At 39.3% G+C, this 22,997-nt stretch overlaps 1 protein-coding gene across 4 annotated transcripts in view; it reads right to left on the reverse strand.

Moving 5' to 3' along the window:
- The window catches only part of POLA1 (DNA polymerase alpha 1, catalytic subunit), a 178,593-nt gene that overhangs the window by 66,787 nt on the left and 88,809 nt on the right, over nt 1-22,997 (reverse strand). The window lies entirely within an intron of this gene.

Here is a 22,997-nt window from a genome sequence, read left to right on the forward strand (position 1 = left end):
CCCTACAGATGGGGTGATAGGGAATGGCTAGTACTTCTAATGGTGGGCACGTTGTGCTTCTTCTGGAGTTCTCTGGCCACGTTTGATCCCTGCCCTGCACTCAGCTCTCACCTGTGGCTCCTAGAAGCTGTCAGCATGCAACAGCAGCCACACCCTGGAAAACTGCTTCAACTGGCTGGCTAAACCAGGTGAGGGTAGCCGATGGGTCTCAGACCCTCCGTGAGTTAGGGACTTTCCCCTGCATGTGAAGACAGTCTCCAGAGAATTGAGCTGACAAGACCAATAGTGGGCTCAATGGTCAAGAAGGCAGTTTCTGTATGTGCTATAGAAGGAAGGGAGGTGCAGATGGGGCTTGTCAACCTGGGAAGGTAGGAGAAGGAAAACTCTGGTCCTAAACCTCTGCCAACCTCCAGGATATCTTTGGGAGAAGAAAAGGCTAAGGAGTAAATCCAGAGTGGAGACCCTAAGGATGGCACCTTGTACACCTCCTTCCAGGAACTCCTGCAGCCAAGCCGGTGACAGACATATTGATCTGCTTTCCTTTGGACCACAACAGTGAGGCCAAGAGGGGAACAAAGGTGACCACCATGAATGTAACAACTATCAGGGAATACTCCTGCTGTGTACTGTGGGGAAAGCTTTTGCCCGTATAGTTCTCAACAGATTACAGTCACTCACTGACAGGGTCTATACTGAGTCACAATGCTTCTTTAGATCTCAAAGGTCAACTGTCAACATGATTTTCTCACTGCATCAGCTGCAGGAGAAATGCCAAGAGTAGAGATGCATTTTGTACATCACCTTCCTAGACCCAATGAAGGCCTTTGACATCAACAGCCCAAAAGGATTCTTCATACTGCTCAATAAGATAGGATATCCACCTAAGCTCTACAAGATGATCGTGTCCTTCCACAAGAACATGCATGGCACTGTCCAATATGATGGCTAATCCTTGAATGCATTCCCTATAAAGAGTGGTGTGAAATAGGGCTGTATTCTTGCCCCCAACTCTCTCTGGCATATTATTCTCTCTGTTGCTCACTTATGTTTTCAGCTCATCTGAAGACACGCACATCTATTCACTGATTCTTGATCAAAGAATTATTCACATACAGTAGCGATATTCAAGTACATCCACCATCCAATAATTCTTGATCTTGAGTTTGCCTGAAGCCATTGAACAGGCCTCACTCAGGGCTTTGTAGGGTGCAATTTATTTATTTCTGGCCCCAAACATGGTGATTAGAACTTCAGCAATAAAGAAACCCATCCAGAGTAGACTGAGAATATTTTTCCAAGTCTGACTAATAAGTGACCAGTTTAAACTATATAATGCCTTTCATACTTGTTCCCAATTCTTCTTTAAAACAGATGAGGTATCCTGATCATATGCATGCTTTAAAAAGAATATTATTCTTCTAACTTCTAATCAAACTATGTTAATAGCCATTATTAATATAAATTAATCCATTGCAAATGTGTCTTCTAAAATAAGGAACGCTGTTTGGTACAATACCAGGTTTTCTGACCATGGAGGAGTGGGAAGAAGAAGCTAAGCTATACAAGAAACTGAAGCTATACAAGAAACTCTGGGAGTCTGTTGAGCCACCTTACTGGCTTGAGATCTCAGCAGGCTTACACCCTTTGAAGCACATCATCCAATCCATGAGGATTAGGGCTATTAGAAACTATACAGGTAAGTAATAATAAACTTTATTGCGGTCCAATAACCCATAACATAGATACAGAATAAAATACAGACTCATATAGACAACCCCCCAGGGAAGGGAGACTGAAGCGTTATTTGTTTAGTCATGGGTATGTTGATCTTTGAGTCGTATGACTACTGAAAGAAACTTTGCCATGGCCACTGTGATATCACTGGACCTGTCGTCTAGAAGATATTTGATATAGTAGGCTTCAGATTGACCCGGCCAATTTGCCAATAGTGGTTTAATCAATAGTTCCCTTGCTTGGTCATATTGTCCGTGTAAGTTTTAAACATATAAGTAAAACTGCTTCATAGACTAGATCGCAGAAGCAGCTAATTGTTTTTGTTTTATATTGATGTCTGTCAATATTCATGGACTAGTCACTCATTAAAGCACATTAGTAATAGTAATAGTAATAGTAGTTTGGGGCTTTTCTTAAGAGTTGTTACCCAATTAAACATCTTTACCTGATTAATGTTATTAGTCTGGTCAATTAATCTATCAATTAAATTTGCATGTGGGTAAAAAAAAAGTTTTTAAACAAGCAGCACAGTTTTTCATTTGTAGATGAGGCACAAGCGAGTTGCAGTAGGCATTTTAGGAAAGGCACTCCCTCTTCATACCTCCAGAAAGTCCTTGCATATGTAGTTTTATAAGCTCCTGTATTAACATTTTCTTTTTACATCTGCCAACTGATTAATTAGGGGGTATCTTTTTAGTTGTTTACAAATTTCTTTAATCAATTAATGTAGCCAGCCAATCAATCAATCAATTAAAAGTTGCAGCCCTAGTTTTGTCAAAGTAAGCATCATTTGTTGAAAGCAACAATTCAGTGTATGCTATTATTTGTGTTCAGTATAATTGATTCTTGATTCTTGAAATTATAAGACATTGCCAATTCAAGCATTAGCGTTCTTGAATATCACTATGTGGATGTAGAATTAAAAACTTTTGAAAAATATATCAATAAATTAATGTACTAATTTCCAACAACTTATTCAGATTCTCACTATTAAAATACATATCTACCTTGGATTTTTCTGGGGATTTTCCACCCTCAACAGCCATATTCCTTTTCTTGAAGTTTTTTTTAACCTATGTTTATCATAGTTGTTTTTAAACTCTTATCCTATTTAAAGAGTAATTTCCTACTTGGTACTTCAAGTACTTTGTTCGATCTAGACAGATGGGATCAAAGGGAATGCATAAGTATTATTGCTTATGTACAAAGTTCTTCAACTGTCTTCAGGATGACAGATCGACAACCAACACTAATACGATCTAACAATATCTCTTCATTTTCATATGGCATTGCATCACCATAGTAACTACGCACCTTTCATACTTTAAAAAGCTGTATTAAACCTTAGGGAATATATTAAATAAGTAACAATGAAGTCCTTAAAGAGATGTTATAACTGCTTTCTTTATCTGAATGGTAGAAAACAACATAAGCCCATACCTACCTGACAGCATTCAAGCAAGTGTGAAGTTTATTGAAAAGTGTGTTTATATCAACTCTAGTACTGTTTAATGCCAGATTGCAGCTGTAGGGCAGAATTTGCACCATGTATAAATGTCTAGAGCACCACACTGTATTATTTGAATTTTATTATTCTGTGAACCGCCCTGAGACCTCCAGGTATAGGGCAGTATATAAATTCAATCAATCAATGCAATTTTTTCTTTTACGTAATAAGCTTAAGCTATGACTCTACTACAGCCCATGGTGAATGTATACATTCTTATAACATTCTTGACGTTCTGCTACTGTGACAGCAAAGAATCCACATCTTTCTAAGAGGCCAACATTTAAGAAAGTCAGTTATTCTATTTTACTATAGGCATATTCACAACTGAAGACCAATAGCCACTGTAATAAAAAAAAATTCACATTCTTACTGACACACCCACAGATTGGCCTTCTCCCAATTCCTTTGAGATCATAGCCACAATTTGCATATCCAAAGAAAGCAAAGGTGCTCTCGCTTCTGAAAGTGGTACAGCAGGCGAGTTGGGAAGTGAAAAGGTGTGTTGCTCCCTTTCCAGAATCAGCTGAGGCAAAGAAGGAGCATGAAAAACTGATAACATGTTGCTATGGTCAGGTTTGGGGGTGTTGAATACGGGAGTAGAACATGTATACGGGAAGGTGCGGTTGTCACTAGGATTTGGAATATGAAGCCTGAAGCAGAGCATGTACAGATGAAGAAATGGCTACTGCTGAAGTTAGTGGTGGAACAGTTTTCTTTTCCTAATGACCCATAGCATGGAATTGGCCTTTATCACAGCTGCTGCACACTGCATTGACATCTTCATTCAGTTACTCACTACAAGCACAATGTCTCATCCTTGGCCAGTTCAGACCCCATAAGCATTTCAGAGAAAGTTACCTAAAACAAGCAGGAAGAAGTGGTATTCACCTCCCCCCCTCCATCCACATGCATGCTACAGCTAAATGCATCACTACAGTTGAGCTCTAGGATGACCCAAAGTGTTGCACCCTTTCCCACGACAGAGACAGAGCAGAAGAATGCATGCCGACACTAAGGTATCATATTTACGTATCTCATAAACCACCTATAGACTCTACCAACATAACTAGAGGTAAGAACAATGATCTGAAGCTCAAAGCCTTTTTGAAAAATTGGGATTTGCGTAGCATTAAGCCAGCAATTTCATATGCTTTGGACTTCTTGCGTAATTTATGCAAGTTCTCACTTTTGGGGAGCATCCTTTAGCTTTGGGGGCTAGAAATAGGAGGGGGTGCCATGCAAACTCTAATAATTCAATTTTATTTTAATCACATCTTTTGATGAAGAAGAATGTGGCGAGGAAAAGAAACTGCAAGAACGATTCTGCTTTCCTAACTGTACCCTTCTAACTTCCAAGTGGACATGCTTAGAACTGGGCTGAAAAAAATACTGTGTTAGGGTTCTCTGCTTTTTTAAAGGCAAGCTGTATGAACTGGTGTACATCACAGTGTTTCACTACCTGCAGAAATATGGTCAGTAGAAGCTGGCCTGCACCTTGAAAAAACCTGATCTGGTAGGAAGTACTGTTTTTTAATCTTTGTTCACCTACAATTTCAAACCAACAAAACACAAAAAACAAAAGCTAAAAACAGAATCGTACATAATTCTATGAGGCAGAAAACATTTGTTCATGATTGGTTAAATGATAACTGAAGTGTCATATATTTAATAATGCTAGCCTCCCACATGCAAGTCCTATAATACTTCTTGATGTTAGAAAACAGATCGTCTTGCTTTCTGCCTTTCACTTTAGGAACATTATAATATAAATTAAATTGTCAGCTTCCTTCTGATAGATATGGTTGGATGTTGAAGGAACTTAGTTTTGCACTTAAGGTATAACTTCAACACTCCTGCAGTTTTTTAAAACAGGGCATAAGTCACCTGCAGGTTAACAAACTATATCTTTGATACCAACATCAAGCATCCTTTCAATTCATGTAGAAAATAATGTAATTTGTCCTGACTTCCGAGCAATTATAATTAACATTAAAGTGGTCTTTTCTTTTTTGTCACCTCCACATTCAATACTTATTTGCACTTATTTGTACTTACTATCAGTTAATCTCTTCTATAATGATATCAATAACTGGTGGTATTATGCATGGAAATTGAACATGAAGATAAATGTGTGATCAGTGCTATCTTTATGCTTCTTGTTTTGATTTTATAATTAAGCTTCTGGTCTTGATTTGCTTTAAATAAAACTTTATCATACTCAACATATGCAGTGTGTTTCAAATGAATGTGCTGAAGTGCACTATTCTTAACCCATGTTTGATTAATATCCATTGTCTTTGGAAACCACACAAAGCCAATCATTTATTTCCTTGATTATACCATAACCAAAGAACTTTGCAATTCAGTTTGAAATGAATGTGCTTCGCAGAACATGAAAATAAGGTTTAAACAAGCATGGTGGTATTAAAACTAATGAAAATTTCCACTCAAGTTCTAAATAACAAATATACACTGCAATAAGTGTGTGTGTTGGAACAGATCACTGCAGTATACTGTATTCACAGTTGCCTAAATTAAGTGTAGATTGGGAACTGAACAGAATTCCATTTTGTTCCCATTACCTGAAATCAGCATTTAAATAAAATTGTCCTTAAACAATTCTGAACTATACTGAGCATGATCCAGCCCAAGCAACAGGATCAGAGAAGATATACGGAGGCGCCATGTGGGTGGAAGAATAACAAAGAACGTGTATTTCATTTCAAACTAACACTGGCCTTGACCAAACACCCTAGAGACATAACTCACTGATCTTGCCCCATTCCCAGCAGCAGAAAACTGCCACATGCAAGATATTCAACCATGGAACACAGACCATAATGACAACAATGGATGCGGCATATTCCTGGGAGAATGTCCCCATGTTCCAAAAGGGCGGGGGGAGAAGACAAAGGTAACTACTGACTGGTCAGCTTGACATCGATACCAGAAAAAGGGCATAGATAATTAAATGTTTGGTCTATAAGCACTTAGAAAAGGATCCTGTGAATAATAAGATGTACATGGGTTTCTCAAAAACAAGTCAGACGAATCTCATTTCATTTCTGGATAAGAGTTACAAGCTTTGTGGATTAGGGGAATGCTGTGGACATAATGCATCTTGATTTCAGTACGGTTTTTGGCAACGTCCCCAAAGATATTCCTGTGGAGAAACTGGTAAAATGTGGGCTGGACAAAGTAACCGTTAGGTGGATTTGTAGCTTGTTGACTGACCAACCCCCCAAAATAATAGTAATAATTTTATTATTTATACCCCGCCCATCTGGCTGGGTTTTCCTGGCCACTCTGGGCAGCTTCCAGCATTATTTGCTCATTATTGGGCAAAGAGTGCTCACCAATGTTTCCTCACCAACCTTGAAGAAAGGTGACAAGTAGGGTGCCACAGGGTTTTATCCTGGGCCTGTTGTTGCTCAATTTCTTTATAAATGACATGGATGAAGGAATTGAGGGGATGCTCATTCATTTTGCAGATGACACCAAACTGGGAGATTAACACGAGTCAACAGTCTAATGCAGTGGGGGGGGGGGGAGCTAATGTTATTCTAAGGTGGATCAACAGAACCATTGTATCCAGATCAAGGGAAGTAATAGTCCCGCTCTATTCTGCCTTGGGTCAGACCGCACCTGGAATACTGTGTCCAATTCTGGCCACCACAATTTAAGAAGGATATTGATAAGCTGGAATGCGTGCAGAGGAAATATGATAGCCATCTTCAAGTATCTAAAGGGCTGTCACGTGAAGAAAGCTTGTTTTCTCCTATGCCGGAATGTAGAATGAAAACCAATGGCTTCAAGTTACGAGAAAGGAGTTTCCGACTAAACATCATGAAGAACTTTCTAACGGCAAGAGCTGCTTGACTGTAGAACAGACTCCCTTAGAAGGTGGTGGACCTTCACTGGAGGTTTTTACGCAGAGTTTGGATGGTCACCTGTCAGGTATGATTTAGCTTAGATTCCTGCATTGCAGGGGCTTAGACTAGGTGACCCTCAGGGTCCCTTCCAACTCTACAGTTCTATGATTCTAGCTCATAGCTGTCAACTTTCCCCCTTTTTAAAAAAAGGAAATTCCCTTATTCCGAATAGGGTTCCTCACAAGAAAAGGGAAAAATTGACAGCTATGTTCTAGCTTCTTGTTCAATTCTGACTGGTTGGCATCACCCCCAAGCTCCTACCAGATCACACCTGCTCTACAGAAACATTGGTAGAATAAACATAAAAAAGAGCAAGTGAAAACTGAGCCTTTCCTCTCTTTAAAAAAAAGCAATTAAAAAAAAAGCAATTCCAGATAATTTGTTGTCTTTCATATGCCCAAGGAAGTCTATGAAACCCTTGGTGGCCCAATGCGACTTGTTTACAAGGCATTTTGAAGATAAAGTTAGTTGCATCTGCTGGGACGCAGCCTATCTGGGTCCTTCCCCAGGGTCAGCACCTGACAACTTCTCCCAACTCTCATCCTGTTCCAATCATCCTCTCCATGATGTCTCCTTGGAATTTATGTTAACAGCTTGAGGATGTGGACAAGGTACTTCAACTGGTGCAGGTCACCACTGTTCCTGGCCCTTTATGGCTGGTAAAATCTAGTAGAGACAAGATGGTTGGTTGCGCCATGGAAATAATCAATGACTCTTTCTGAGTCTGAATGGTCCCAAGCCACCTGGAAGAGACGGTAGCAAAACTATTCTTAAATACACTTGCTTTACAGCTTCGCCAGTGGGAGTATGATCCTGTTGATTCTCATTGGCTTTAAACTGCTGTGATCTATCTTTATAAGTGGTATATAAATATTTTTATAAAGTGAGTAAAGCAACATCCTCTGAAGTCATTGCAGATAGAGTAGGCAAATGTGCTGCTTCAGCTACAAGGGGTATCCTACACATTGGAAGGGTAGAAAACCCAGTCCTTAGTGATGCCTGAGGCAAAATAATTATGTAACTCTTTATGGTACAGGACAAAAGTCAGATATCATCTGCACCCTCCCCTCAAGAACTGCCTAAGTACTTCCTTACACTAGCACTAGCCTATACTAGAGATGAAACAGCTTGAAACGTATTGTGACTCATTTAGTCCAACATCCTGTTCTCACAGTGGTCAATCGGATGCCTATGGGAAGCCTATAAGACCCTGAGTGCACATTTTCAATGACAGCAGTCAAGAGCAAGCAATTTATTTAATCATACTTTTACATGGAAAAGTCACATTTTCCTAAATCGATACGATAAAGATTTTGTACTATATTACTTGCTTTAGGAACTGAACATTTTAGTTTCGGAGGTAGATAAAAACAGATGCAACTTGACTAATTAGGAAACTAACAGGCTAAAAACCTGGAAAGTTATGGAGAACTATACAAACTAATATATATGATGGCATAAAACCAATAAGGACGGAAGTAAAAGGATGAAATTAAGAAAAGTAGCAATCGAGCTGTATGTCCTGACAGCAAGGTCTATACATACATGATCTCCAAGAAAAAGTAGAGTACAAGAAATATTTCAAAAAAACATTCACGTTAAATTATATAATACTTTAGGAAGAAAAATATATACTGTTACCCTGAAAAGTGTGCACAGTTTTGTTAGAGCGCAGAGTGGAAATTATAAGCACCAATCAGATTATTCCCTCTGGATCCTAACTTCTCCCACTCAATAATGAATAAGCTGAAAACATACTGCCTGAAGTGATTTGTCTGCTTACCATTTACCTGCTGTGCAAACATGTTATTTGTTGTCTTACGTTTTACGTTTTTAAAATGTTCAATTTTTTACTGTGGCCAGTGGCTATGTTTACACATCACATTAAACCATGGGTAGGCAAACTAAGGCCCAGGGGCCGGATTCGGCCCAATCACCTTCTCAATCTGGCCCACAGACGGTCTGGGAATCAGTGTGTTTTTACATGAGTAGAATGCATCCATTTATTTAAAATGCATCTCTGGGTTATTTCTGGGGCATAGGAATTCGTTCATCCCCCCCCAAAAAATATAGTCTGGCCCCCCACAAGGTCTGAGGGACAGACTGGCCCCCTGCTGAAAAAGTTTGCTGGCCCCTGCATTAAATCATAGTTAATGTCTAACTATGGTTTAACAAAAATGAGCGAAGTGCTAGTACATGTTGCTCTAAAATCTCCACACAGCTTGTCCTACATTCCGGTTCATATTACTAATGAAAAAGAACTAAGGTGGTAGTTTTAAAGGATAGATATAACAATGAACAACTGAAGAGGTTTTTGTGGAGGGGGGGGGGAGTAACATACTTTGTGTTGTGGGAGGGCTACCATGAAAACTGAAACCCCATGACACTTAATGAATGCTTACTAACATAATCTTTTCATAATCTTTTTGGGACGCGGGTGGCGCTGTGAGTTAAACCACAGAGCATAGGACTTGCTGATCAGAAGGTTGGTGGTTCAAATCCCCGTGACGGGATGAGCTCCCATTGCTCGGTCCCTGCTCCTGCCAACCTAGCAGTTCGAAAGCACGTCAAAGTGCAAGTAGATAAATATGTACCGCTCCGGCAGGAAGGTAAATGGTGTTTCCGTGCACTGCTCTGGTTTGCCAGAAGCGGCTTAGTCATGCTGGCCACATGACCCGGAAGCTGTACGCCGGCTCCCTTGGCCTATAAAGAGAGATGAGCGCCACAACCCCAGAGTCGGCCACGACTGGACCTAATGGTCAGGGGTCCCTTTACCTTTACTAACATAATCTTTAGTATTATTAAGTTGGCATAATAATTAATAATAATAATAATAATAATAATAATAATAATAATAATAATAAATTTTATTTATATCCCGCCCTCCCCAGCCGAAGCTGGGCTCAGGGCGGCTAACAACAATCAAAATACATTCATTATAAAATTAATTAAATCAAATTAAAATCAAATTAATGGCAACCATCAAGCAAAATTCTGTGCAGAATGCCGATTGCCAGAGGAGGGGGTCAGGCTGCGCCCTGACCAAAGGCCTGGTGGAACACCTCTGTCTTGCAGGCCCTGCGGAAGGATGTCAGGTCCTGCAGGGCCCTAGTCTCTTGTGACAGAGTGTTACTGACAGTTGGTTCACTATTTTGTCCAACACATACTTGACTTCCACAGAAACGGTTTACCTCATAAAATACTGGAGTGCAGTTTGAAAGATGAGGAACCAAGGAAGCATGAGGCCAACAGTCAACCCACAAACATAGTTGGTCATCATTCCCCAAAATGAATCTAGCCTGAGCTTCTGTATAGCCTCCTCATAAAAAGCTCTTTGGTTCTCAATTGGTTCTATAGCTCGTAGCTGGATTTTCAGACACAAATGCCTGGAAAAAGCAAATGCATTTTCTTACAAGTCATTTCTGATTCATAGAGAAAAGCAAGCTGCTGGTGACTAACATGGGCTAAAACTTGTGTCCATGTGTGTGGACTGTGGGACTGGATATGTTTTGAATGTGCAGTGAAACACACAAGTAATACACTTAAGACTACCATTATCTTGTTACGTATAAATATACTTAGTGTACTAGGTTCCTAATAATGCAAGTATTTATATGTCATCTTTCAGGAATGTCTTTACTTGGATGAGTCTTCTGGGGAAGATTAAAAGAGAGACCCTTTTCCACAAATATCCTAAAAATTTAAGTTATACACTGCTCAAGGTTTCCCCCCCCCCCCTCTGTTCCCTAATATTGCCAATGATGCATTCCTTAAACAAAAATGAAAGCAATGACAGGAGAGTATGCCCATAAATCCACTCCGTACAAATGTTTGCCATACATTGTGTGAATCCATTATGTTTACCATTTTTAAATCATATACAGTGGTACCTCAGGTTAATAACTTAATTTGTTCTGGAGGTCCCTTTTTAAACTGAAACTGTTCTTAACCTGAGGTACCACTTTAGTTAATGGGGCCTCCCGCTGCCGCATGATTTATGTTCTCATCCTGAAGCAAAGTTCTTAACCCGAGGTACTATTTCCAGGTTAGCGGAGGCTGTAACCGGAGGTACCACTGTACACAATATTAAATTGACTAGAACTATATAGTATGTTGACACTGATAACTGCACTGGAAATACAATACGAATATTTGAGTTTTTCAGTTATTGTGTTCATATTTATAGTTTGCATATTGCAAACTATAATTGATACACATATTGAACTTACTTAAAATATTCTTATTCCAAGGGTCATTTTAAAATGGTACGCTCTCCATGTTGAAGCTGCCTGTAAGTGCCTATTCTCCAGACAGTAGGCACAACCTTTAAAAGTCTCTTATCCTGTGCACTGGCACATGCAGTGTTTGTGAATGAGTAGTCACACCCTGGAGGTGCCTGTACTGGAATGTAGATGGTGCAAGGGTAAGAGGTTTTTATGAATTATAAATTATGCCCACTGCATGGAACACACTGATGTGGGTAAGTGCTGTTCAGCAGCCTCTACATGGGAGATGTAATGTTTAAATTAGCCCTCAAATTACCACTTCAAATATGGAATTAGTGGAGACTGCCTTGAAATCATTACTATTAAATCAACTTGCATTTGGGCTCCTTGTGCACTTCCTTTGTTTCATTTCAACATTTATGTATCCCATGTTCAAACTTATCTCTGCAGTAATTAAAGCAACACTCAACTTATATGGTAAAAGCTGGGACTTTCAATATTCAAATGCAGATATGGGGAACATGTGGACATTGAGATGTTGTTGAACTCCACCTCGCATCATCCCTGAGCATTGTTCATGCTGCTTGGTGTTGATGGGAGTTCAGGAACATCCAGAGGGCAGTGAGTCCTCCATCTCTGTCTTAACTAGAGCCTGCGTACTACACCAAAGACCGTCAAGAACAAACTAAGGTCTAAGTGACTTGTGCTTCTCCCCAGATTATATCAATGCCTGGTTGCTGGGGGTTTTTTTAATACAAACTTTTGACAGTTGATGTACCACATGGTGAAATGTTTAAAGACTTATGTTGCCTATTTTCTATGAAGATCCCTAAACACAATGGGAACACTATAGATATCATCTAGCATGAACAGGTTTTTAAAAACGTGATATTCATATTTTTTTATCTAAGATTTCTCAGTTTTGTTCTGCTATAAAGCAATAAGTGAGCCACAGGGGGCTCAAGAAGTAGTTGTACGGTTCATGCTGAAAGACATGGAAGGAACAGAATCACAACTGAACATCAAGGAAATGTTTGAGCAAACTGAAAAAAATTGGAATATAAGAAAGTTACCAACGATCATGGGAAAAGATCAGCAGGGGGCAAAATGAAATTTGGCTGCCTAAGTGAGGGGAAAATATTATCCAAAGAGAACTATTATTAAATGTACAGGTTGTGTGCCCCAATATGGATCAGAAAAAGTTTTATCAACCTTGCACCTGGTAGTTTTTCAAATGTTATGTTCAACATATGCTATATCTCTACAACCGTGCAACCTCAGAAAACTACTAAAAGGAACAATGCAAAAGAAAAAGAGAGTTAATGTACAAATACTTTAAACAAAGCTATGAGCAAGACAGAAACACAAGCTATATTGTAGGTCAATCTATGAGTTTTAAATGTTATTAAAATTGATTTTTTTTAAAACATCTCTTTAAATGTACAGTCACATGTCATTTCATACAAGTTATTTGAAACTTATTGATCTTCTCATTTGTGCAAAGACCGGGTTCTGCCATCAGTCTGGTGAAAGGATAATAGAGCACTCTAAACACTTATGATAGGTTAGATGCAAACAGTGGTCCTCATTTAAACAGATGTAATAGCACTACAAGTGTTTGCATTCCAACCTTTGCAATTGCATGTTATGCAATAAATTAACAAGCGTGTTCTGCTCTGCTTCACATCAAGGCCAATATCTCAGTCTTGCTGCCTTAATTTGCAATCAGAGTCTAAGCACCAGAAGATGCATCTAAGGTACATTAAAAAGGATGGGATACAAGTCTTCATAGCCTGCCACATTGTGCACAAAGAAAGCGAACAATTACCAGCAATTTTACTTTACCACTGTAGGACAATACCAATGCAGTTAAATTTGGCTCCATGCAAGCAACTGGGGAAAATATACTTAAAATGACTATATATCGAAAATTATATTTGAAAAAAAGCTCAATGGAGAATGTATATGTATTTCTGTATGGACAGATAAAATCTCTGGAAGTATATTCAAGTCTATTCTGCAAAATACCCTTCTATTCATCCTACTCAAAGCAGCATTCTCAGGCTATAATAGGTCACAACTAAGTACAGTACCTTCCTTCAAGAATAATTTTGCTTTGTCTGTCAGCTGTCAACAAAACACAAAGAACTCATACAGTCCAGTTATGTATTGTACATGTAAGAGAATCTAACAAAATACAAAGGCGGGGTGCGGGGAGAGAAATCAAAATTTCATGGCAGGTGCAGTTCCACGTTTGCTAAAGGAATTTCATAAACCATGTTTCATGTGTGGCTACTGAATTCCAAAAATAACTTTAATGGTTGCTCCAAAAGGAAAAGAAAAGAGAAAGGCATCATGTACCAAAGCAATATTAACGTCACATTTCATATGTTGCTTATAGAACACTTTGCTGAACATTAAAAAATAAATAAAAGTTTAAAAGTTAAAGACATTACACAAGTCTGTTGTTCTCGTAAAATGAGAAAGACCTTCTGGTGGCATTGAAAGAAAGGTCTCCGCAGTGGGCACCTCAAAACCAGTTTTTTTTTAAAGCATTACCAAGCACTGTTTGTTCATTTAAGTTTAATTATTTTCTCTTTGAGAATGGTACTAATGAAACTGAATATCTTTCATGGTTTCGGAGGACAGTTTGAACAGTCTGTAAACAAGACTGAGGGTAGACAAGTGAGCTGACTGAGCCAAGGGGTTGCTAGGTGATGCAGAATGTAAACCCACAAACTTGCTAAGGGTTATTTTGCTCTCATTCCGCTCTCACACAGCCTCTCCCAAGTTCCAGCCATTACCTTCCAGGTGACTAGCAATATTCCCCTTGCTCTTTAACATTATTATGCTTTGCTAAAAATGCAGAGTTCGGACGGGAAGAGAATGTAAAACATTTTTATTTTATTTTTACAAAATTACAAGAAATATAACCTCAGAAAGTGTTCATTGCTTTTTAAATGGGAAATATATTGTCCTCATATGGTTTACAAGGACAAATGTTCACTATAACCTCTTTCACCCACCCCCATCCACTCCAAAAACTTGTGATTTTTTTTTTCAAGTATCTGATCAGAGATTGTCCAGTAAGAGCACTTTATTAGATCATCAGTCAAAGGGTTTCACAAGCACTGAGAGCAATGGGCTCAAATGCAGCACATCAGTTTTAATAGACCACAGACTAATAGTAAACTGCAGATACTGCTGAGAACTTTCCATGCACTAAACTCTTGAAAAAGCACCATCTCTCCAGCTTAAATGCAGCTGCCTCTTTCAATGCCGCAAATGGGTAAATTTGACAAAAAAGCCACCATTAAGACTACATGAAAGGCTCAAGACAACATCCTTTCAATGCTTTGTACTTCAGTAATCAGATGTACTTACTCACCCCCTCCCCCAAACCCGATCAAGAACTATTTCTGAATGGTAGGAAATAATTCCACTTTGTACATCTTTTAGTTAATCAAGACTTTCTATTCAGCAATTTGACCTTTTGTTCAAAACAGGATTATCAGTTTTTTCGCCAGTTACCAAGGGCGACTCGCATGGTGAACATAATTGCAATAATTTGCAAAACACCATGGCAACCCACATTACAACTAGGTAAATACTGGTCTTTTGTGCTACATTGTTATTTTCAGAGATGCTGAAGTCAAAGAACGAATGACAAATGAACACAAAATTTATATTTGCTTTGTCTCAAAAGAGAAGAAAATTGATAACAAGAATTGGGGGGAAACCGACTACAGCTGTAATTTCTAACTTGATTAATTAGGATGGTAACAGTCCTTAACAGTATATTCAACAAACAGCCCTGACTTAGTCTCTCCACCCACCTCTCCCCCTCACTACACTACTACCACTATCCCCCCACCCCAGACAATTTTCCCCCCTTCAGCTAGGAGAACAACCAACCCCATTTGCTCTTTTCTTCATCTTAATGGAATCCTTAATTACAGAATATTGTCCTCCAGCTCTTCATTACACATTGAAAACTGAGTGAGGGAGAATACGAGTGCCAAAGCAGACAGGGTAGCTACAGCAGTCTTGTCTGCTTTTTTTTTTTGGACACAACAGGCCTAATGATGAGACGGCATTTTTCCCCTGGTATTAGCAGCTGTTCTACTGCAGACAATTAAGCACAAACTATTTAGCATTTCAGAAAGCTGCTTCTCGTCTTGGCAGTGTTAGGTAAGTGTGCATGCTAAAATGAACTTACAAGTTAAATACCAAAACATCTGATAGGAAGTCTCTACTTACACTGTAATTACCATTTTGGGTGCAATATCTGCAGCATTCCAACATTTCTCTATTAATACTATATGCAAGTGAATGTAAAATAGTAACACAGCCCACATGCAATTCATGTTTAATAAATTATTATTATCAATCATCATCACCATCATCTTAATATTGGTGTGCACCATGATTTGGCAAGTCCCTAAACATACCAAGAACCACATTTAGATATGTATTTTCTTACTCTAACACAGTGTTTTACAACAACTAATGTGATCCAGGAAGAGACAATTAGGGCTAAACATCTCTGCTTACATAGGAAGAACATTTGAGAGCCTTGGGTTATTGATCAGCTGATCTATTTCACACAGCAATTGTGAAAATAAGGATATTTGTTTATTTACTAACTTTACGTCTCACCCTTCCTCCCAAGGGAGCCCAGGGAGGCTTCTAGATACATGTACCAAGATATATTGATATTTATGAATTGCAATATACTGACGTTTATACAGCACACTATTTCACAGGGACAATGCAAGGTGGCTGTTCAGCCTATAACTTGGTGGAACCTTTTGCCCACATGCAATGCATACCATTCACCCTGGAACATCACTCAAGCCCACGATACAGAAAAGACAAATAATTTCTCATCTCAGGTGTGCTCAACTTGGAGCCAGGGATCAGCTGAACCTTCAGGTGCTCTCTGGCCCAACAGTCAAGCAGTGAGACTGGCTTGAGCAGAGAAGGACTGTGCACTGCCTCCCTCCCACCTTGCTCCAGTGGATCTGAACACTGCACTTTGTTGTTGGATATATTCCCTAATGACATCAGTCATAATGCTAACCAAGGGCTAGGGGGGAGAAACTCAGCCAGATGGGTGGGGTATTATTATTATTATTATTATTATTATTATTATTATTATTATTATTATTATTATTTCATTTATTATCTACCCTACAACAAAAGTTTCTGGAGTGGGCTGCAACAATATAAAAATACAATATTAAAAAGAGTTAAAACAAGTTATAATCAGAAGAACAAGAACAGTTCTAAAACCATATTCCAGGTGTCAAAGGTAAGAATAAAGAGGTGGATCATATGAAGAAAACTATACACGGAAGGTGCCAGACATACCTCTGTGAAGAGGGAATTCTACAGCTTAGGAGCCGTCAGAGAGAATGTCCTCTCCTGGGCTGCCATCTCCCAGCCACCCAAGGGCAGCGTAACTTACATTGACCTTGAGAGAGTCTGTAGGGAAGGAGGCTGTAGTTTAGATGGGGGGGGGGAGCTCAGTGGGTTAGGGCTTTAAACACTAATGTAAGCACCTGGAATTGGGCCAAAATGCAAATTGGCACCCAGTGCAGCTATTTTAAAACAGGGGTTATAGGAGTTCTAAATGGAACCCCAGCCAGTAACCTGGCTGCTGTGTTTTGGACCAGTTGAAGCTTCTGAGTTGTCTTCAAGGGCAGTCCTACACAGAGTACCTGTCCGTAATCCAACCTAAAAAGTTATAGCCACTGAAGCTGCCTGAGCCTTCACTAACAATGTTGGGTCCATGAGTACCTGAGAGGAAGATCCGTAAGTAACCTCTTAAAAACCAGTCCACCTTCTCAGCTCTAGGACCTGAGAACTTTGAACAAATAATACCTCTGTCTTTCATTTCAACCCCATTAACCTAGAAGGACTCCAAATTTCTTTTCCTGAGGCAGGAAGCCTTCAGAGCAAAAGAGTCTGCCCTCTCCTATTACAAGGACTAGTTCATTGTAACAGGAAGCACAGCCAGGCTTCAGGGTGTCACCCTCAGAAGAGGAAAGACAAGTGAAAGGTTGGTTCAGGGCTACACCTCCTGCAGCCTCACCGCCAGCACTCGCCCTGCACCATCATGCCTCTCCAACTCACAGGGACAGAAAGTGGGCACCGCCGCTCGGAGTTCTGCCTGTAGTGACAAAATGTCCCAGGCCCCCCAATACAAAATTTAACTTTTTAAAGCTTTTGTTTCATTTTCTAATACATCATTTTATGTTAAAAAGGGGGGAGGGCTCTAAACAGTGTTCTCTAATATCGTAATAAAACTGGCATTCAAGAATATAGAGGGAGCTCCTCTGTCTCCAGGATATTCATTTCCTATATTTGTAGAATGGAGACATACCTCACTGAGGACCACTTTACCCTTAACAGTGTAGCCTAAAAACACCAGTATTCGCTTCAGTCAATATAGAAGCTATGCATATCAAGACATGAGGGAAAGAGCTGGAAAACTGACAGTCCATGTCTGTTTATGTGCATCTGCAGATGCGCACCTCTGTTTTGTGAATTTACCACGGCAAACAGTTGTGGTAAAACCAATGCATCCAAGCTGCCATGTAAAGGGTGAAGAAATTCTCACATTCTCCTCCACATTAACTATTTTCAGCAGCAGGAACAGTTGCAGCTTCCCTTCTAAAACCAAAGCTGTATGAATCCCATACCTATTCTTTAGGAAGTTAAATAGACCCATCAAAAAAGAAGAAGAAAGCAGCTGTGCTTTGTGCATAGCTGGGGAGGGGGACTTCCCAGGTACACAGAAGTATATTAGTTTGTAAATTGAAAGAAAAAGAATAAAAACAACGACAGAAGGGCTCAGTGAAAGACCTATGCTCAGTGACCTCCAGGGCTTAAAGAATGTTGAGGGCAGCTGAGCCATGGGATGTTGAGGGTGTCAGATGACAAAAAGGAAGCTGGAGGGAGGGAGGAACTGGCTTCTTTGAATATCTGAAAGCTTGTACTATCCTTGGGAGAGGGGATTAAGATGCGGGGTGGGGTGGACACATCCCATTGGACCTCTTAAAAAATTCTCCCCCCACTATATAGGTGGTTGTGGGGGGGGGGGAGGAACAATACACCTTTTCCCTTTCTCCCTCTCCAGATGTCCCTTCACCAACCCTAAACAAAGCTATAAGGTTCCTGATTCCAGGCCAACTGGAAGAGTTTGGAATAAGTGATCAAGATACTCTACAAAATGTTGAAGTGCGTCCCCCACATAATAGTTTAACGCCTTTTCCCACGGCCACCTCCCCATGCATAATTTGCCAGTGTTCAATAAGATTACTAAATCTATATTAAAACTACTATTAAATTCAAAATATTTTATACTATACAGATGTTATTTATTTATATACAACATATACCCATATATGTTTATAAATATATAACATTTTATATATATATATATATATATATATATATATATATATATATATATATAAAATATATACCCCACCTTTCCACCAAGAGCTCAAGGTGATATACAGAGTTTTCCTCTATTTTATCCTCACAACAACCCTGTGAGGTAGGTTGGACTGATGGTTTCTGAGCTAAACTGTTTCACTACATGTACTCTTTAGTTTGCTTCAGCAAATACTTTTCCTGTGTCCAATCCATATAACTTTTCTCACAGTGCCAAATATCCCCACCATGAACCAATATTCATAAACCAATGGAAAATCTGAACACTATATTCTGTTTGTTTTTAACTTTCTATTGAAGCACACATACACTTTTTAAACTGCATTTGGGGAAGATGGCTAGGTGCAGTGTCCTGTAAAAATAACAACAATACTTCATAGAGTACAACTGACTCTCTGGTCATTATAGTATTGGAATTATATCTAGTCAGAGTAGACCCATGCCCCTGAATTTCAATTGTCTATTGTGAGTATGACTCACAATGGATACAAGTCTTACTGTGGAATCCTCACCAATTGGACTAATAATTCCTCTGAAGACTTGTGTTTTCCTGCCCTTTTCATATCTTATAGAGAGGATACAATATTTTTACAACAATGGGTGTTTGGCCGACGTATTTTCATTAAAGGTCCGATTAGTCCAGTATGCCTAAACTGATCTGCCAGTATAGCTCATTGGGACCTACGTTCCAGGGCATACAGTTGGTCAAGTGGGATGGTCCATCCATTTGCATTTCCTGTTCACCCTGGGGACATTTAAGTGTCAAGGGCATGGGTCATTTTTGAGAACTCACTGTTTTTCTGGAACAAACAGTCTAATACAGGCTATGCTTATCCATGTCACCCACTATGTGAATGATCCTTCGTAGAAGCAGTAGGTGTGACTTTCCAAACTGCTATTTGCTGTACAACACACTTAAAATCATGTTTGTGGGAGATGATCAGGTCTGCGGTCCCTCTTCTGCAAAGACAATGCCAAGGCCTTATGGAAATATAGCCTGGCAACCTCTAGTATCTAAGAGCACCCAGAGATAAAGTTGCAGGTTTGAAGATTTAAGGAGGCTCTGCAGGAACTCTTTGGATGTCATTACTTTGACTGAGAATAAGTTGCTGTGTTGTTTTCTCTCCTTATAGAGATTTGCAATAGGGTGGGACCCTGAAAACCTGAATGTAGGGGTTTTCCTTCAGAGGTTTGCAACTCTGTTTTTCCAGCACTAAAACTAAATAAATAATACTATGTAAATAGGGAGTAGGGATGTTTACCATCATTGCCTTACAATCTCATGGAATTTCAGAATTTGATTGTGCGAGTCCCATTTTTAACAAAGCAATTGGACAACTCTGTGACGCCTGAAAAAGTGTAGCTCAAGGAAAACAGACATAGATAGTAGCTGCAAAATAAAAGGAAGACGTTCTATCTCCCTCTTCTTAAGTATATAAGCACAAGTGGCCTTCAACACAATTGCTTTTATAGTGTGTGATCCCAGATTTTTGACTGTATCATACTTGTAAAAAGGGTCATGTGTGTGAATTGGAACAGAGGGCATTGTCCCCTTCCAAGAGTTCTTTGATAGGGACATCCCTAAACATACTTCATCACAATAATGGCCATTTTGCTTTTTTATAAAACACAATGGGGGGGAAAGGGGACAATGTAGCAATGTATACCAAGACTTCTTCACTTTGTCTGTCCATTGGGCTTATTTATCTAAGAAGGCAATGAAGAATGATTGCATGGTGTCCTGGCCTCATTAGAAACCATGAAAATGAAAGCAAGGACAACATTTGGCAGTACCAATTACGTACATGCAAAGACATATGGAAAATACACAAACTACTGATATCTAGTAACACAAAACCCCATGCTTTTGTAGAGCTTGGCAGTCACTCATACTCCACGTAACAGTAGGGGACTCTGATTGCAGATTTCACTGCAGGACAAGACCCTAATGGCTTGGTCTTGCATCCACTAAAATGCAACAACAAAAATCCCATTAACTTTAATGGCCTAAGCTAAGGGTATAAAATGAGTTACCTGGAATTCTCAGTCCCCTGACCAAGCACCAAGGAAATGGAACTCATAATTTCTATACGAAATAAATGCACCATCAGAAGTACTAGCTAAATATAAACTATGTTCAGAACTTCAATATCATCAAGAAGGGTGATGTTTTAATATACCAATTAAACATTTTGTAATTCAGACCAGCCTCTGCTCTAAGTTTAAAGCTGTTCTTTTAAATATAGACCATTTCCAACTCTTTGTGTTTACTTCAAAAATATGCCAAGCAAAAAAAATTATAAGCAGCAAAATCTTAATATACTGTTTGGTAAAGTTCAAGTCAGCCTTTGAAAAACACATTTATCTATCCAGTAAAGCTTGTGTTAATGCGATGTAAGAGTTTGGCAAATTCAACTCTAATGGAGCATAAAAGTGCTTTTGCTTGAAAGTGAGATCATTTTTAAAAATTCAAAGCATGATCACTTTTTCTTTTTTGCAGGAACAATCTGATACAAGCAGCAAAGCTTAAATAAACTAGAAACATTTCAAATGATCCATAAAGGATTAATAAGCACCACAGGAAGTCCTATAGGCTCAGCGTATACATTTTCCCATCTTTTTCTCCTGTGATGCACATGACATGAAATTCTAAGCAGAACTCAAGTTTCAAAGTCACTGAATGTTAAGGCCCACAAGCTTTAACAGTGCAGTGAAGCAGGGTCATCACCCTGCACTGCTTAATCTAAACAATAAGGTCACGATATTGTTAGCACACTAATGTTCCAAAATCATGACACCTAGAAAAAACTCATTTCTAGTGACAAATTGGGGGGGGGGGGAGGATAGCAACAAACCAAAACAAAAAGGATAGTTGTAACAGTAACAGTGTAGCAAGCTACAACCCACTAATAAAAAGCAAAGCAAAATGACAGTTGTTATTTTGGCAGAGATAATCTATGCTGAAACACAAAACACATGCACATAATTTCTTTCAATACAATTTGCTTGTCTTCCCACTGACTTCTGTGATTACCACAGAAAGCAAGGTTCTAAACATATTTCAGCAGAATCTTCAATCAATACAAAAAAAACAACAACCCCAGAGAGGTATGGGAAAATGCATTATAGTATTAGTAACTGCTTACAAAATATATTGGACTTACCAATATGTATACAACTGACAAGACGAGATACAACCTATTTCACCAAATGGCAAAAGTAGGTATTAAGTAGGTACAGGTAAGGTACAGGTAAGGTCAAATTGTATAATCTACCTGAAATTGTTGGAGGAGGAAGAGGAGGAGGAGGAGGAGGAGGAGGAGTTTGGACTTGATATCTCGCCTTTCACTCCCCTTAAGGAGTCTCAAAGAGGCTATCTCCTTTTCCCTTTCTCCCCCACAACAAACACTCTGTGAGGTGAGTGAGGCTGAGAGACTTCAAAGATGTGGAACTAGTCCAAGGTCACCCAGCAGCTGCATGTGGAGGAGCAGGGAATCGCACCTGGTTCATCAGATTACGAGTCTACCACTCTTAACCACTATACCACACTGGCTATCCTGTAAGACATCAAAGTTTTAAAGTTCACTATCATAAAGATGTGTTTAGTTACAGGTAGGTAGCCATGTTGGTCTGCCATAGTCGAAACAAAATAAATAAATTCCTTCCAGTAGCACCTTAGGGTCTGGTGAGTTCTGTTTCAGTGTATCTGAAGAAGTGTGCATGCACACGAAAGCTCACACCAATAACAAACTTAGTTGGTCTCTAAGGCGCTACTGGAAGATTTTTTTTTAATAAAGATGTTTGTGACACACAACTCTAGCTGTCCTTTCTATCTCAAGCCAAAGATGTCATGGAAGTACTGAACCAATGCTTTAAATCAATAATGAGCTGGATGTTGGCAAGTCATTTGAACTGGGGAAACGTCAGCGATGGGAGTTATACTACCCTTGAAAAATCAGGTTTGGTAAACTCTCAAGTTTTGGTTGTAGCTGGGAATGCTTTTGCTGAGTTTTGGATGGTGATTAGTGACAGCCACCTATTGAAAAAACAAACTTGGCTGTGGTATACATGCCTCAGTTACATGAAAGCAGCTCTCCTGTATTGCACTCTTTGTGATGGACTCTCCTTCCT

This window comes from Podarcis muralis, chromosome 4, assembly GCF_964188315.1.
Source record: "Podarcis muralis chromosome 4, rPodMur119.hap1.1, whole genome shotgun sequence".
Taxonomy (NCBI): Eukaryota; Metazoa; Chordata; class Lepidosauria; order Squamata; family Lacertidae; genus Podarcis; species Podarcis muralis.